The 15,597-nt window shown below is 38.9% G+C and overlaps 1 long non-coding RNA gene across 3 annotated transcripts in view; it reads left to right on the top strand.

The window, feature by feature from the left end:
* Positions 1-15,597, top strand: part of LOC131519187 (uncharacterized) — a 166,537-nt gene that overhangs the window by 101,729 nt on the left and 49,211 nt on the right. The window contains exon 4 of one of the 3 annotated variants that reach the window (XR_009265515.1): positions 9,480-9,691. The exons of the other annotated variants lie outside the window; for them this stretch is intronic. This is a non-coding gene — a long non-coding RNA (uncharacterized LOC131519187). The remainder of the gene's footprint in view (positions 1-9,479; positions 9,692-15,597) is intronic. 3 annotated transcript variants of the gene reach the window in all.

The raw sequence follows: 15,597 nt of genomic DNA, 5'->3' as shown, positions 1-15,597 counted from the left end.
TTGTATTAGAGAGCCCAGTGGGATACCTGATACTGATGAATTTATTGATGGAATTCACTTATTTGTTTTATTTTTTTCTTAAGTTTATTTATTTATTTTGAGAGAGCGAGAGCAAGGAAGGGACAGACAGAGAGAGGGAGAGAAAGAGAATCTCAAGCAGGCTCTGCACAGACAATGCCGAGTCAGTGCAGATCCTGATGCAGGGCTTGAACTCACCAACTGGGAGATCATGACCTGAGCTAAAATCAAGAGTCAGATGCTTAACCCACTGAGCCACCCAGGTGCCCCCTGGAATTCACTCATATATTCATGAATTCATTTCAACATTCAAGAAATAGTTGTTAAAGCTCCAGGCTGTGCTATCAACTAAGCGCTGTGTTCTGGTCACTGGGGATACAGCAGTGAACCAAAGTCCCTATTTTAAGAAGCTTACATTCTGATAGAGAAACTGGCCATAAAATATTAAACAAGTAACTATATAATATAATATAATGTTGAGAAGGGCTATGTGCCTTGAATAAAATGAAGAAATTCACTTTTTCTGAGGGAATTTTTCTTTATAAAGCAGCTAGATCCCACATGAAAAAATAGACCTTGCCGGGCTTATGGGCAATGAGAAGGAGAAAAAGACAATGGGCTAAAATAAGACTGGCAAGCCCCAAATGCAGGAAGGACAGGTGGATTTTCTGAAAGCAAATGCCAAAACTGGCACTGCAGTAGATTTGCTCTGGACTAGTAGCAACGTCGGGGAGGTGGGGCAGAGACTTTTAGGTTAAACTGAGATCCCAAAAGAGAACTTGTGTGGTGCCAGGCCAATCCCATTTCTGGATCCCAGCAAAACATCACAAAACCTCTCTGCAGAAGGCATCCCCCCCATATATGCCCTCAATATTAGCTCATGATAAGGTTCAAATCCCAAATTGACACACCACCAGTAAGAGTGTGCAGAAACAACAAACACATTAGACCCAAGGACTATATATATTGAACATCAGACATAGAATGCAAAAGCCATACGTAAAATATTTAAACAAGAAAACAACTGCAAAATTAAGAAACAAGGCTACAAAAATTATTTGGAAAAGAATTAAGCAGATGATTATAATCATTGCAATGAAAACTCAGTGGGTGAGTTAATTAGCAGATTACACATGGAAGAAGAAAGTAGTAGATTGGAAGATAGATTTGGAAAATGCAGCATAGGAGTTTGAAACGAAATATTCTCCTGTTTTGTAGGAAAGTCAGTCAATGTAGATAAAATAACACTAATAAGAGCAGTCCTTACGTGAATACCTTCTACTTGCTAGGCATATGTAATCTTAATTAATTTTTACAGTGATCTAGGAAGTACATACTATTACTGCTTTACTAGTGAGAAAGTTGAAAGCAGAGCTTGAAATTGAACCTGGTTTGACTCTCAAGCTTGCCATTTTGAGGAAGCATGGCTATGAATTTATTACAGCCAATTTCACTTGTTTTGTTTTTACTCTTTTAAAAATGTGCTATTTGCTACTTTTTACTAACATTCAAATAAGTGGTAAAATCAATACTTTTTAAAGTCCCAGCTTTCCCCTTATTTTCATGTTATAAATGGGACAATAAGTTCACTGAATTTTTGATTCATCAAATTGTTTCACTTGGATGCCTCCTTTAAAAAGTAATATAGGTCAGGGGTGTCTGGGTGGCTCAGCCAGTTAAGCGTCCAGCTCTTGGTTTCAGCTCAGGTCAAGATCTCAGGGTTCATGGGTTCGAGCCCTGTGTCGGGCTCCATGCTGACAATGTGGAACCTGTTTGGGATTTGCTCTCCCTCTCTCTCTTTCTGCCCCTCCCCAACTGCCCCCCCCAATAAATAAATACATAAATACATAAATAAATACATAAATACATACATACATAAATAAACTTTAAAAAAAAAAAGGAAATTAGGTCATGTCAATGCTCTGCTCAAAATCTTCCATGATAATAAAAGCCAGGGCTTTTACCATTGCATTTAAGGTCCTCATAATCTGGCACCCCTCATTGCTCTCAGGCTCTGCTGGCCTCAGAACCTTTGCATTTGCTGTTTTCTCAGACTGTAATATTTTTCTCTCAGATATACACTGGACTCTCACTTCTTCCAGGTTTCTGCTCAAATGTCATTGAATCAGAGAGGTTTCTTGACCACCCTGTCTAAAAGTAGCATTCCCTCTCTCTCAGCCCATTGCACTTTGCCTCCATGTCTTATCATATTTGTGTATGTAACATTAACTTTACATTATGTGTTCTGTAGTCCTGTTATATGGTTATTTACTTATTTGTAGTCCTGTTATATGGTTATTTACTTATTTGCCTGCTCCCACACATTAGCACATTAGAATGTAAACTCCATGAGGACACTAGACAAATGTTTTGTGAACGAATGAACAATGTGGAAATGTCTAGAGTGAGTTTCTAGGCAACTATTTTTTTTAAGTAGGCTTCTTGCCCAGCACAGAGTGCAAAGTGGGGCCTGAACTCACGACCCCAAGATCAAGATCTAAACTGAGATTAAGAGTCTGACGCTTAACCACTTAACCTCTTGAGCCATCCAGGCATCCCAGAGTGAGTTCCTAGGTAACTTTTATCTTCCTAGTGGTTCTCATGGTCTGTCTTTATTAGAATCACCAGGGACATCCTATAAATACAGATTGCTGGGCATGATACTTAGAGATTCCCTGCATCTGAAAGTGAGGATCCAAGAATTTATAGTTATCCTGGACGATCTATTTGTTAATGGTTTGTATTTTTCAATTGAGTCCTTTACCAGAAAATGCCTCCATACTCAGTTTAATATGTAGGGCAACCAGAGGTCCTGTTCAGTTGTTTGCATGATTTGATAAGTCTGAAAACTTGGATCGGGTAGTTCTTCTAAGATAAAAATTTCCTCTAGAGATGGTATAATCAGAGGTATGGCAAGAGGGTATCAGTATTAGATATTATTCTTTCAAGTTTGCACACAAACAGCTAGCTAGTAGCAGGAAGGAAGAGTTTCCAGCACTGTCTAAATGGGAAGTTTCTTCTAAATTTTTTCATGCTGCAGAGTCTTGTGTAATGAATACTAAAGCAGAGGCCTATGGACATCACCTGATTGCAGGAAGATCAGAAGCTTGAGGTCTGTGTCTTGGGTCAGTGCAGCATAGTCCAAAAAGAATATTGACTAGCCAAGGTTCCAGTTTCTTCTTTTACTCAGCCACCAACTGTGCCCAAATGATCTTTTGAGGTCTTCATTATCTGCAGTCAACTGAGATGTCATGTTTTATTTGTTTGTTTTGGTTTTGATTTATTTTTAAAAATCTTTATTGATTTTTGAGAGAAAGAGAGAGAGATTATGTGAGCAGGGGAGGGGCAGAGACAGAGACAGAGAATCCCCAGCAGGCCTTGCACTGTCAGCGCAGAGCGTGATGTGGGGCTCATTCTCATGATGGTGAGATCATGACCTATGCCAAAACCAAGAGTTGGACACTTAACCACCCAGGTACCATGTTTTAGTTTTGATTCTGAAAGTCCTATACCCTAGAATCTAGGAAGCAGGGTTAGCATGGAACACCAGAATATCAGATAACGTAGAAATTGTGGACTGAAAACACTTATTTTAGAATGTCTCTGGATGATAGTTTCTGTGTGTATTATATGCGCAATGCTGCCTTTTTTAAAATTATTATTATTAACTTGGGAGAGGCTGATTTTTGCAAAGCCCTTCTTCCTTGAGCATGTTCAGTAATGATTTGATTGGCTATTATAAGTTGGATGAAAATCAAAGGATTTTTTTCCCGCATATATTTGCAAGGACTAGATAGAAGGATGTACAGGTTGTATCCTGCACAAAGACACCAAGCCTGACAGGATGCAAGTGGAGGCTGACATCAAGCTGTGCTCTAGTCATCAAGTTATAGGCCTTGGAAGGGACTGCAATGGCTGAGAGAAAGAGATACCAAAGCCTCTCCATAGTCCTGTATTAGACTTCAGTTTAGTATCATCTTGACTCTTGTAGATTTCTATGTAGTAGTGACTAGTTCTACAACCAGACCACCAAAGTGAATAAAAAAGATATCAAAGGAACCAAGAAACATATATAATTACAGTATGTATATCCTGGCAAACATATTCCCCCACAAAATGTCCATTGTTTATACTCATTCTCTATTGGTTCAAATTAGATATCAAAGAGTTCATAGTGGGCAGTAACCACATTCACGTAATAAGACTGGAAAAATTGGTCAAAAATCAGGTCCTAATTATGGAAATCATGCAGGAGTAAAATATAAATGTAATGAGTGTGGGAAAACCTTTGGTTCTTGTTCATATTTTTTTTATGTAACACCAGAGAATTCATACCCAATTTAAGTATGTGGGTATGCAATAAATATGAAAACATGAGGATCTAGTGGAATGGAAAATTTCCCATTTGGAGTCAAGATCCTTTAGTAGGATTTTTAGCTTATCAAGAATAAACCCAGTGAGTTTCTGGGGCACCTGGATGGCTCAGTTGGTTGAGCATCCGACTTTGACTCAGGTCATGATTTCAAGATTTATGAGTTTAAGCCTCACATTGGGCTCTCTGCTGTCAGCACAGAGCTGCTTCAGACCCTCTGTCCCCTTTTGCCCCTCCCCTGCTTGCACTTTCTCTCCCTCTCAAAAATAAATTAAGAAGAAGAAAAAAAAAGGAGTAAACCCAATGCTTTTTTAATTGCATTTTGATTATACCCAGCAAAATATCACTCAGTGATTATTGGTTGAAGTATTGAAGATGAATGTGAAACCTCTTATCATCTGAAATTTTTGTTTTTCCTAAATGTCTATTGTGGCATAGTCCCTTGACTTTTCTTACATTGTCTTCTATGCCTGGAATTTTCCCCCCATCTCTCCAACTTAAAATTTTAAATGTCAATTTCTTTGTCCCACTGTCTTTGATTTTTCTAAGATGTAGTGACTCTCTTTAGCCCTAATTTCATTCTTTATTCATAAATGTACTTCAGCTCTTGGCACTATAATGGCTTGTTTATGACTTGCTACTCACTAATTTTTATAGTTGCTTTAGTTGTTGTGGGATGAATGGGTATTTTGGCAGTGCTAAGAGAAAATGTTTTCATGTAGTTCAATGTTTTTAGAAACATTTGTAGCTACAATAAAAAATAAGAGTTTAAATCAGTCTTTTTTATTGTGCTCATACTATATGGAAAACACTACAGAGAATTAGACGGGATCCTTTTCTTTAAAAGAAGTAACAACAGTAACAGTATATAAGACATATAATAAATAACTACAAAATGAGGCAAGAAGAGTGTATTAAATTGTCAAGAGAAATGCAGGTAAAGTGCTATGGAAGAGCACGAGAAGGAGACATTACTTCCCACTTCGGGTTGGAGTGGGAGGATTAAATGAAACTATTGGCCTTTTTTGTTTTATGTCCATTTTCTAGTCTTACTGTAATTAGTTTAATAACTAAATATAATATTGTGATTTATAATAAAAATATATACTGTATTAGGTCTTGCCATTTCTAGCACAAAATACTTGGAATTTCCTAAATAATGAGAACAATAAAAAATAGGCTTTGTTATGTTAATGAGGTAACTTTGGGAAAGCTGCTAAGAAGGGAGGCTGGTTTCCACTGGAGCCAACCATGTGATTAAAGGGTTGGGACTATCAGTCTCCCCCATCCCCTGCTGACCTCCTAGGAGGGAAGAGAAGCTAGAGGTTGAGTTCAGTCCCCAAAGGCCAATGATTTAATCAATTGCCTATGTAACGAAGCTTCTGTAAAAACCCAAAAGGATAGAGTTCAGAAAGCTACCAGGGTTGGTCAACATGTGGAGATCCCGGGAGAGTAGCACTCTCAGAAAGCATGGAAGCTTCATGCCCTTTCCCCATACTTTGCCCTGTGCATCTCTTCCAACTCATTCCTGAGTTATATCTTCTTATAATATACCTGTAATCTAGTGAATAAAATGTTTCTCTGAGTTCTGAGCTGCTCTTGTAAATTAATTGAACCAAAGGAGGGGTCATTAGTTACAGGTAACAACCTGGACTTGCATTTGGCATCTAGAGTTGGAGGAAAGACAGTCTTGTGACTATCTCCAGGTAGATGGTGTCATAATTGAGTTGAATTATAGGACACCCTGCTGGTGTTGGAGAATTACTTGATGGTATTGGGAAAATTACCACGCATTGGAATTGGAGGCAGAATCATTAGTGAAAAACAAAGTTAAAATATATGTAACAACAGGGGACTCTTCGAAACTTGGAGAAAATAAAAGAATATTCCTGAACATTTAAGCAAAATTTAACAAGTTTTCTATAAGAATACCATCATTACAACCTTTGTTAGCACCTGATCGTCTTCGTTAATTTGTAAATTTCTGTGGGTAAAAATGGTATTGTTATATACTTGTCTACATCAGGACATAAAATTTTAGGCATCAGTAAATTAAGCAAGCATGATAACATTGTAAACATTTTATCAGTTAAGGTTTAAAGGAGTCTTTATAAACGTGAAAGCTTTACAACTTTCTGCAAGATATAATGCCCTATTAAAGTAGTGAAAAAGGAAGTAATGGAAAAAGTTATGGACTACATTATCAGAGAAGAGCTATTTACTTTAAAAGCTTCAAGAAATGAATGTAGAACTTGGTATACATGGTATATTTGACCTGAATGTAAATTTTACATGGGGAAAAAAAGCAAGGTTATCCTCAACTGAAATTTCCAGTTTTCTTTTGAGAGTAAAATTGAGAGAAATCATGTCATGAATGAAATCAGTTGTGGTAGACAGGCTAGCTGGACACTTAGCTAGACATTTCCCCGTCTCCCTTGCAGTTAGATGCAGGTGGGTGACTGAGTTCTAGCCAATAAAATGTGAATCGAAGTGATGTATGCCACCTCCAGAACTGGCCCATAAGACTCCCCCTCACCCCGTGGTCTTTTCCTTTTCTGTAGTTTGATGGAGACGAACACTAGTTTGGAAGTCATGTGTTGAAGATGAAAGACATAAGATGGGCTGGCTCTTAAAGGAGAGTCATCAGCTATCAGAAGCAATCATTTTGGGCTTCATGCACATGTGAAATAAATTTTTATTGTGTTTAAGCTAACATTTTGAGGTTTGTTTATTACTAGCAGTGGCTAGTTTTACCTTGACCAGTATAAAAGGGGTCTGTAAATCATTTCTTACTCATAGTGGCACACTTCAAACTAGATTAACCTACAGGCTTCCCAACAAAAATGACTGCTATATCCCGCCTTTATCTGTCAATGCAGCCCATCCCCAGTATTGACCTAGGTCTTGGCTAAAGGTGTAATTGGATAGGCTATATTTAATACCATGAGGTCTTGAATCAGTTAGCCTAAGTTGAATCCCATCTCTGCAACTTACTAACTGTATGGCCTTAGGCATGTTATTTAGCCTTTCTATTCCTCAATTTCCTCATCCATTAAATGAGGATAATAACTCTACCTTAGAGTTTGTTGTGAAGATGAAACAGGTGATATAAGAAAATCTCTCAGAAAAGGTTTCCATGGAGTGTTTAGTAATTAGGTTAGCTATTATTAAGATCCTGTGGGGAAATATATCCTTGCATTTGTGTGCTTCCCCCCCTCTGGGGTTCTCCTTTTGTCTTTGTATTTCTCTTTTTGGATTCTCCTCTTTTTGAACTCCATTTAAGAGTTTCCATGAATCAACGCTCATGGAACTCCATGTGGCTAGTGCCATAAACTGGACATGGGGGAGTGCATCCTGTCCTCCTGGCCCATGGGAAAGGAGACCAACCTCTCCCAGGCCTTCCTCCAATCCAGGCATAAGGAATAATTTTGATTCAGCTTGAGTACTAAATTCCATTGGAGCTTACATACACAGCTCCAGAAAGAAATACTGAATGATTTTACAACCTAATGGTGGTTGCTGTGGCTTTGGGAAGTAGCTAGCCCAGGATACCAGATTTTGGGCGTTTCACTGTCTCTCTCTGCCTGGAAGATAATGACTACCATTCAGAGATATCAGTTTCAACCTTGGTGATCTCAACTTCAAGGGGTTAGACAAAAACATTATCTTAATGAAAGGGAATAGTTGATATCAGTTGAACATTTACTGTGTGCCAGCTACTGCTCTTAAGAATTTTATACTCTTCTGCATTGCTTGAGATAAATAGGAGTGTTTTCTTCTCCTAATTGATATCTTTCCCAGTGTTCTCTGTACACATCACTACTATTGATCCAGGTGTTCGCATCAAAATCCTAAAGGTGTCCTCAATTCTTTACTTTCATCATACCTTAGATGCATCAGCAAGTCTTATGGGCTCTACCTACAAAATATATAATTTCACAATTTCTTAGTTTTTTGTGGTTCCCACTCTATCTCTTACCTAATCTACTGCCGTAGCCATTTAACTGTTCTACTTCTTCCATTTATCAACTAGAGTACATTCTCTATGTAGAAATGAGAGTGACCCTGCTATAAAGTGTAAGACACATTATATTCCATCATTCATCCTTCTTACTCTCCTAGTGGCCTCCAGCATCCATTCCAGTCTTCCAGTGTGCTTTCTCATCCTGCAGGGAGTGGAAAGCTAAAAGGCAAGTTTCTTAGACTCTGTTGCAGACTTGGACACATAGGAGAGATTAGGAGGGTGGAGGGGCAGTAGAGTCATGTTCTGGCTGCTTGGACTGTGGTCACAGAGACCATGCTTGAATTGGTGTGGGTGTTAAGAGATGGTTGTGGTGGCAGCAGTGAAGGCTACCTGTTTCCTGGGGGTCACAGCCACGGCATCTGTTCTTGAAATTATCAGTTCCTTTGCAAAATCTTGATTGCCCGTCTTTCTGATAGTGACAGAGGTAGTAGCTTTTCTGGCAAGCTCCTTTGGGGGTAGTGTTCTGAATCTCATTCCTAAAGATCAGCTTACAGCTTGCTTTATAGTCTTTCTAATGGTTTTATAAGCACCCAAATCCCTTTCTCATTAAATAATGACAGTATTTTCTTTTTCCTGTGACTGAAACTTAACTGATATACTTCTAATCACACTTAGAGTCAACCTAAAGCCCTTACCAAGACCTACAAGCCCTGGATGATCTGGCCCTTAGCTACTCTCTCCCACCGACTCCACTTAAACCACACTGGACTTTTGCACTGTGCTCTTAGTTTGCCCTTACTTAGGGCTTTTGCACCTACTATTCTTATTCCCCTAGATCTATAGCATGACTCATTCACTTTTTTTCATGTCTCTGCTCAAACACCACTTCTTTAGAGAGGTCTTTTCTGACTACCTATCTAAAATATTGCTCTGTCACTCTTGTCTCTTTATCTTCCTTTATAATTTTTTCATTATACTTAATATCTACCATTATAGTATATATTTGGTTAAAGTGTGTCTGACCCACTGGAAAATAAACTCTCGGTTTTGCTAATTGCTATATCCTCAAGAGGGTCAAATGATTCTTGCCAAACAGTAAGTATTTCGTAAATATTTTCTGTACAGGTTCCCATTTTACAGATGAGGAGACTTGAGGCAAAGAGTGATCAAGTAACTTGTCCAAGCTCATACAGGAGTGGAAGCCTGATGTGGGAGCATTTAATATCCTCTCAAGCAGGATACCACACTGCCTGTCCAGCATAGCTTGCCTCCAGTCAAGTGCTTGAAGACCCATCTGAAGAAAGACCAATAACACACCATTGGGGGATAGAAGGCAGGTACAGCAAAAAGGTTGAAAAAGAAAGGGAACAAAAATGCTTAAGGATTTGCCTGTCCAAGAGAGGGATGTCCTGACCCACAAACACAACTGCCTGCCTGTGAGGCAGGCACATCCCTGGGGTGGGGGCCAGGTGGCAAAAACGGAAAAAGAGAGATGGCTCGGTGCCCTGTGGGACCATCCAGCTAACTCCCCAGCTGAGCCTGATTCTAAAACCACCCGTTCCTTTGCTTTCTAGTCTCCAAATATACCGAAATGGCTTCAAAATTACCCTACCCCACTCAGCACCTAGACACTCTCTAGGTTATTGTGGATTGTTCAATACTACAAGGGCTGATCTTTACTCTTCTTTATTTGTTTTTCCTTTTTAAAAACTTTTCTTTCTTTTTTCTTTTTTGTTCTCTCCTTAGAATTTAATGAACAAAAGCAGTTCAATGCTAATTTTACAACATATTAAAGTTCAAAAATAACGAAAGAGTTAACTTGTTCACATTTCCACTTCAGGCTACCAGAGAGGGATGTTGATGGTTTTGTATCATCAGTCCCTTTTGTCACTAGCTGAGGGTCAGGATCTCCATCATTTTCTCTCGCATGAAACCTTATTGTATCTCTCTGGGAGTCACCCTAGCTTGGCGGAAGTTCTGGAATCAGACAATCCTCGGTTCAAATACTGGCCTACAAGTTTCTTACTTCTCTCAGCCTGATTCCTTATCTGTGAAATCAGAACCAAAATATCTTCCTTGGGGGCACCTGGCTGGCTCAGCTTGTAGAGCATGTGACTCTTGATCTCGAGGTCATGAGTTCAAGCCCCACTAATGGCGTGGACCCTACTTAAAAAAAAAACAACAAGTTAGGGGCTCCTGGGTCGCTGAGTCGGTTAAGTGACTGACTTTGGCTCAGGTCATGATCTTGTGGTTAATGAGTTTGAGCCCTATGTCCGGCTCTGTGCTGACAGCTCAGAGCCTGGAGTCTGCTTTGGATTCTGTGCCTCCCTCTTTCTCTGTCTCTCTCCCTTTCTCAAAAATAAATAAACATTAAAAAAAATTTTTTTAAATGCTTAAAAAAAAGTTAACAAAATCTTCTGTGTTGAGATTTGTATCAGAGATCATGAACATAAAGAACCTGGCACAAGTAATAAAATATAAACTACCAAAGGAAAACAAGCATTTTTCTCTTTTTCCTCCACGTTAAAGCATAACGTGAAATGATTCTTCCTGTGATTGCACATGGAATTAATTTGCACATTTCAGTTCCTGAACCATACGTGCTTTCTACTGGAGATTATACATACTTTAAAAAATTTTCGTTCAAGTGCCTGTTGCAAGATATTTCTCTTAAATATGTTTTAAATTGATATTCTATTTTCTTTTGTACCTGAATTTTCTAAAAGCAAGACTTTCGTAAAAATAAGATCATTTTTGGTCTGAATTTTAATTTTATCATGTGACACTGTGCTAGTATAATCCATTTATATTTAGACTGAAAAACTCCACTATTGTTTTCTCCCAGAATGAAGGCAGATTAGTGAAAATAATATTATATTGGGAGCAATAGTATTCTGATGCTCCATGCTGACTTTAGTGCCTTCCTTATATATTTTTTTATTGTAAATGCTTGACACTTAGGATGCAGGGCAATGGACACTGTTAAACATTCTGATGGAAGTATTAACTGAAGCAATCTTCTTGGGAGCTACTTGCCTTAAGAGAGTTGTTTAAAAGTTTATACCCTTGATTTCAACAATTCCACTTATAGGAATTTATTCTAAGAAAATAATCAGGGTATGGTCAAGTATTTTTTGAACAAGGACATTCATCAAAGCATCACTTAAAAGCAAAAAAGAATTATAAGCACCCTAAGTGCTTAACAATAGAAGAATAATTAAATAAGATAAATATTATATGTCCATAAAAATCATTTTGGTCCTGGAACATTTTAGAATATAAGTTTAAGAAACAAAACAATATATGATTATATAGGGCTGTAATATCTGTAACAATATAAAGTTATATATATATATATATATGCCACAATCCCAATTTTGTAAAGAAATAACTACACACATAATGCATAGAAAAGTGAATGAGAAAAAATACAGGAAAATGTTAATAGTACTCATACCTGGGTGGTAGAAATTTTATTTTTTCTTTGTCATTTTCTGTATTTTGCTAATTCCCTACAATAAAAGCATATTATTTGGATAGGAAAAGAGTTATAAAGCAGAACAAAAAATAAATTTAAGGGATTTCATTTAACCCTTAACTAGAATTTAAAGCATCAAGTAGCAGGGTAGAGTGCCCCCAAGCCGCATGTAAGTCCTGCTCTCGCTGCAATGCTTCTCATCATATCTTTCTGTGAGAAGGTAACTGGTTCTTGATATTATCAAGTCTGAGGCAAGATGAGTAAGGCAAGAGGGCACACAGAATGCCCAAGAATGCCCAGTGAGTGCTGGCCTCTTCCACGCTTAATGCCCTAGAGAGAGCCATTCCTTACCCTGTATACCCAATTAAACAGTCTGTGTTCATATCTTCTGCTATAGACTGAATATGTTCCCCCCCAGATTCAGTTGTTGAAAAGTACTATCAAATGTGGTATTATTAGGAAGTGGGGCCCTTGGGAGGTGATTAAGTCATGGTGGTGGAGTCCTTGTGAATGAGATCAGTGCTGGTCAAAAAAACCCTCAGATAGCTAGCTCCCTTGCCCTTCCGCCATGTGAGGATGCAGCAAGGAGATGGCCGGGAGGCAGGTTCTCTCCAGACACCAAATCTGCCAGCACCTTGATCTTGGACTTCAGTTTCTAGAACCGAAATAAATTTCTGTTTTTTTATAAGCTACCCAGGCTATGATATTCTTTTATAGCGGCCCTAATGATGAGCTAAGACATTTTCTCTCTCTCCTTCCTGGCGCTTTCAGTTTCCCTGAGATCCACTAGTGTCAGCCAACTGCACTAGGCACCAGAAATATGAAACTATACCTGCTGCCTTCTTGGAGTTTGGGAGAGAGAAACAGAGAAGAAAGAGTAGAACGAGGTGCTGACTACCACAAAGAGGCCGACCCCGGCGTCCTACAAGGGCTCAGAAGACATCTGAGCCCTGCCCGTAATTACCAGGGAAGGCTTCCTGGAAGAGTTTATTTATATTCCAGATTTACTCCTTTACTCCAAAAGCACGCATCTCTGACCCCTGAAGCCCCACAACATAGCTTAAAAATTCTTGAACTTGTCTTTAGTCAATTCCATCTCGCAATCTGCTTAGTGACTTCTGAACCTTCACCCTCTTCCCTGACATAGCTCACAGACTTCTTAGCCTCAGCAGTCAAACCTGTATTTCCAGAAAAACGTGCATTCTTCTTCTTGTTTGCCACTCAGAATTACATAATTGCCACCTTTCCACTTTTGCCTTTGCTACCAAGAAACTCAGAATTAAAATTTAGACTTCAATTATTATTAGAGTGTTATACCAGATTCCCTGCCTTCTAAATGAATTATGGTTTTTAATAACAACGATACCACTATTTCATTAGTAAGACTGAGACCATCATATGTCAATTATCTCTACTTTTTTCCAAACCCACTACTTTCCTTCCTGTCCTCTAGTCTCAGGGGAATGCACTCAACTATATGAGCCCTGCAAGTGAACTCTGATGGAGTTTCTTGACTTGGTTTCCTAGCCTCTCTAGTCACCTTGCTATGTGACTAATTCTTGCTATGTGCTATGTGACTAATTTGTGTGTCTATAGACACACAAATAACTTCTGTCCAGTGGGAAGACAGACAGCCCCTCTCTTCCCTACCGCCCGACTCCACCACCCCCAATCCCATGGGAAAAAGCCAGTTTTGCAGTCATTTGTTAAATTCATTTCAATATTCTTTTACTCCACATAAATTTGTGGATCTCTGACTGAAGATTGGTTGTAACATTACAGTTTCCTCATTAATATAATGTAATCCAATATTATTAATATAATAATAATCTTTACCTGTCTTCACTTCGTATCTATATGAGAGTTTTGATTTTGCTCTTTTTGAAAATTATTCTTACCATGTAGATAAGCTTTTGAAAGATGAAGTCTGTATTTTCGAGTTCTACTTTCTCACTTTCGAATCACCCATTTAAATCTATCTTCTGCATCCTACCCCACATAAAATGTATACATACGCTCATCAACCCTATACTGAAACCATTCTGAAAAAGATCAGACAAGGTGAACATTTTTCAGTCTTGTAATTTGCTGCATTGATAGTGTTAGATCTAAGTGATGTTTACCGGTGGGAAAGTCTATCTCAGGACCTCATTTGTACAACCAAAGCATCTGTTCCAGCACAGATGTTTCTGGCCTTGGTTTCAGTAATTTACGTGATTCTTTCTTTCTTCTTTTTTAATTCTGGAGGAAGAAGCTGGGATAAAACAGTACAGATGTCAGTGTAACCACAACTCCCTCTTTCTGTCCCTCTTTCTGGGCTTATAAAATTGCCTCATCCTGTTAGGGAGAACTGCCCCAGCTATGCAGCTGAACAACACTAAAGCTTTATGCCTTTGAAAAGTAATGTGGTCTTTTCCCATAACGTCCTGCATATTTTCGTAATTCCATTAGTGTTGATGTCCTGTTTCAGATGGAATACCCCAGAGCTCAGACCTCAAATCTCTTCTCTATCTATACTCACGCTTAGGCGTTTTCATCTAGTCTCAAGACTTTATATATAGTCCCTTCACTGAAGCCTCCTAAATTAACTTCTTCAGCCCAGACTGTTCCCTTGAGCCCTAGATCTGTATATCCAACTGCCTTCTCAGTGTCTCCTCTTAGAAATCTAAGTGACACATCTGACTACTTAACATGTCCAAAATTAAGGTCCTGATCTTCCCCCACCACCTTCTAAACCTATTCCTCCCCACAGATTTACCCATCTCAGCACAAGGCAACTTCACCTTTCGGGTTGCTTGGGTGAGCAACTAAAGTCGTGCTTCATCACCACCCTGACTCCTTTCTCTTACTCACATTCAACCCATCAGCAAACCCTGTTGGCTGTACTTAGAAAATGTGTCAAGACTCCCACCCCTTCTCACCACCACTACTGCCACCACCCAGTGTCAAGTGGCCATTGTCTCTTGCTTAGATAATGGCCTCCTAACTGGCCTCTTTATTTTGGGGCTTGCCCTTTTCATCTATTCTCAACATGGCAGCCAGGACAATTTGTATAAAACACAAGTCAGATCATGTCACTCCTTTGCTCCAAACCCTGCAGTGACTGTCCATCTCAGAGTTAAGGCCAGAGTCCTTAGAGTAGCCACCTCCGATCCCTATCAGAATCTGGACATCATCTCCCATTTTCACTTCCTTACTGTTCATGGCTCCTTGCATGTCCTTGAATATACTAAGCACACTCTACCTAGAGGTCTTTGCACTCCTGATCTCTCTGCCTGGAAGGCTCTTTGCCCAGGCATCTGCAACGCTTGCTGTCTCCCTACTTTCTGGTCTTTGTTCAAATACCACTTTCTCAGTGAAGCCTTCCCTAACTCCTGTATGTAAAATTATAACTGCCCACTAGCTCTGCCCTCTAGCCCTCCCTGTCCTGTCCTTTGCTTTTTATTTCTTCATAGCTCTTGTCATCACCTGACATTCCATGTATTTTACTTTATTTGTTTATGGTCTATTTCCCCAAGGAAGGCTATCTACAAAGCAAAACCGACCAGGTTTTTTCCTTAATACAAGGCAGTATAATGTCATGTGTATGACCCCAGGTTATAGTAGATATAGAGTCTATATCTCTGTGTATCTATATTTAGCTGTATCTGTATATAGCTATATCTCTATCTCTGTAGACTTTCTATGCCTCAGTGGTTTTTTTGTCTCTAAAATGAGGATAATAAAAGTACTTTTCTCATAGCATTGTAGTAAGGACTAAATAGG

Source organism: Neofelis nebulosa, chromosome 8, assembly GCF_028018385.1.
Source record: "Neofelis nebulosa isolate mNeoNeb1 chromosome 8, mNeoNeb1.pri, whole genome shotgun sequence".
Taxonomy (NCBI): Eukaryota; Metazoa; Chordata; class Mammalia; order Carnivora; family Felidae; genus Neofelis; species Neofelis nebulosa.
Note: the sequence above shows the minus strand (reverse complement) of the source record. Positions and strands in the feature narration are given on the sequence as shown.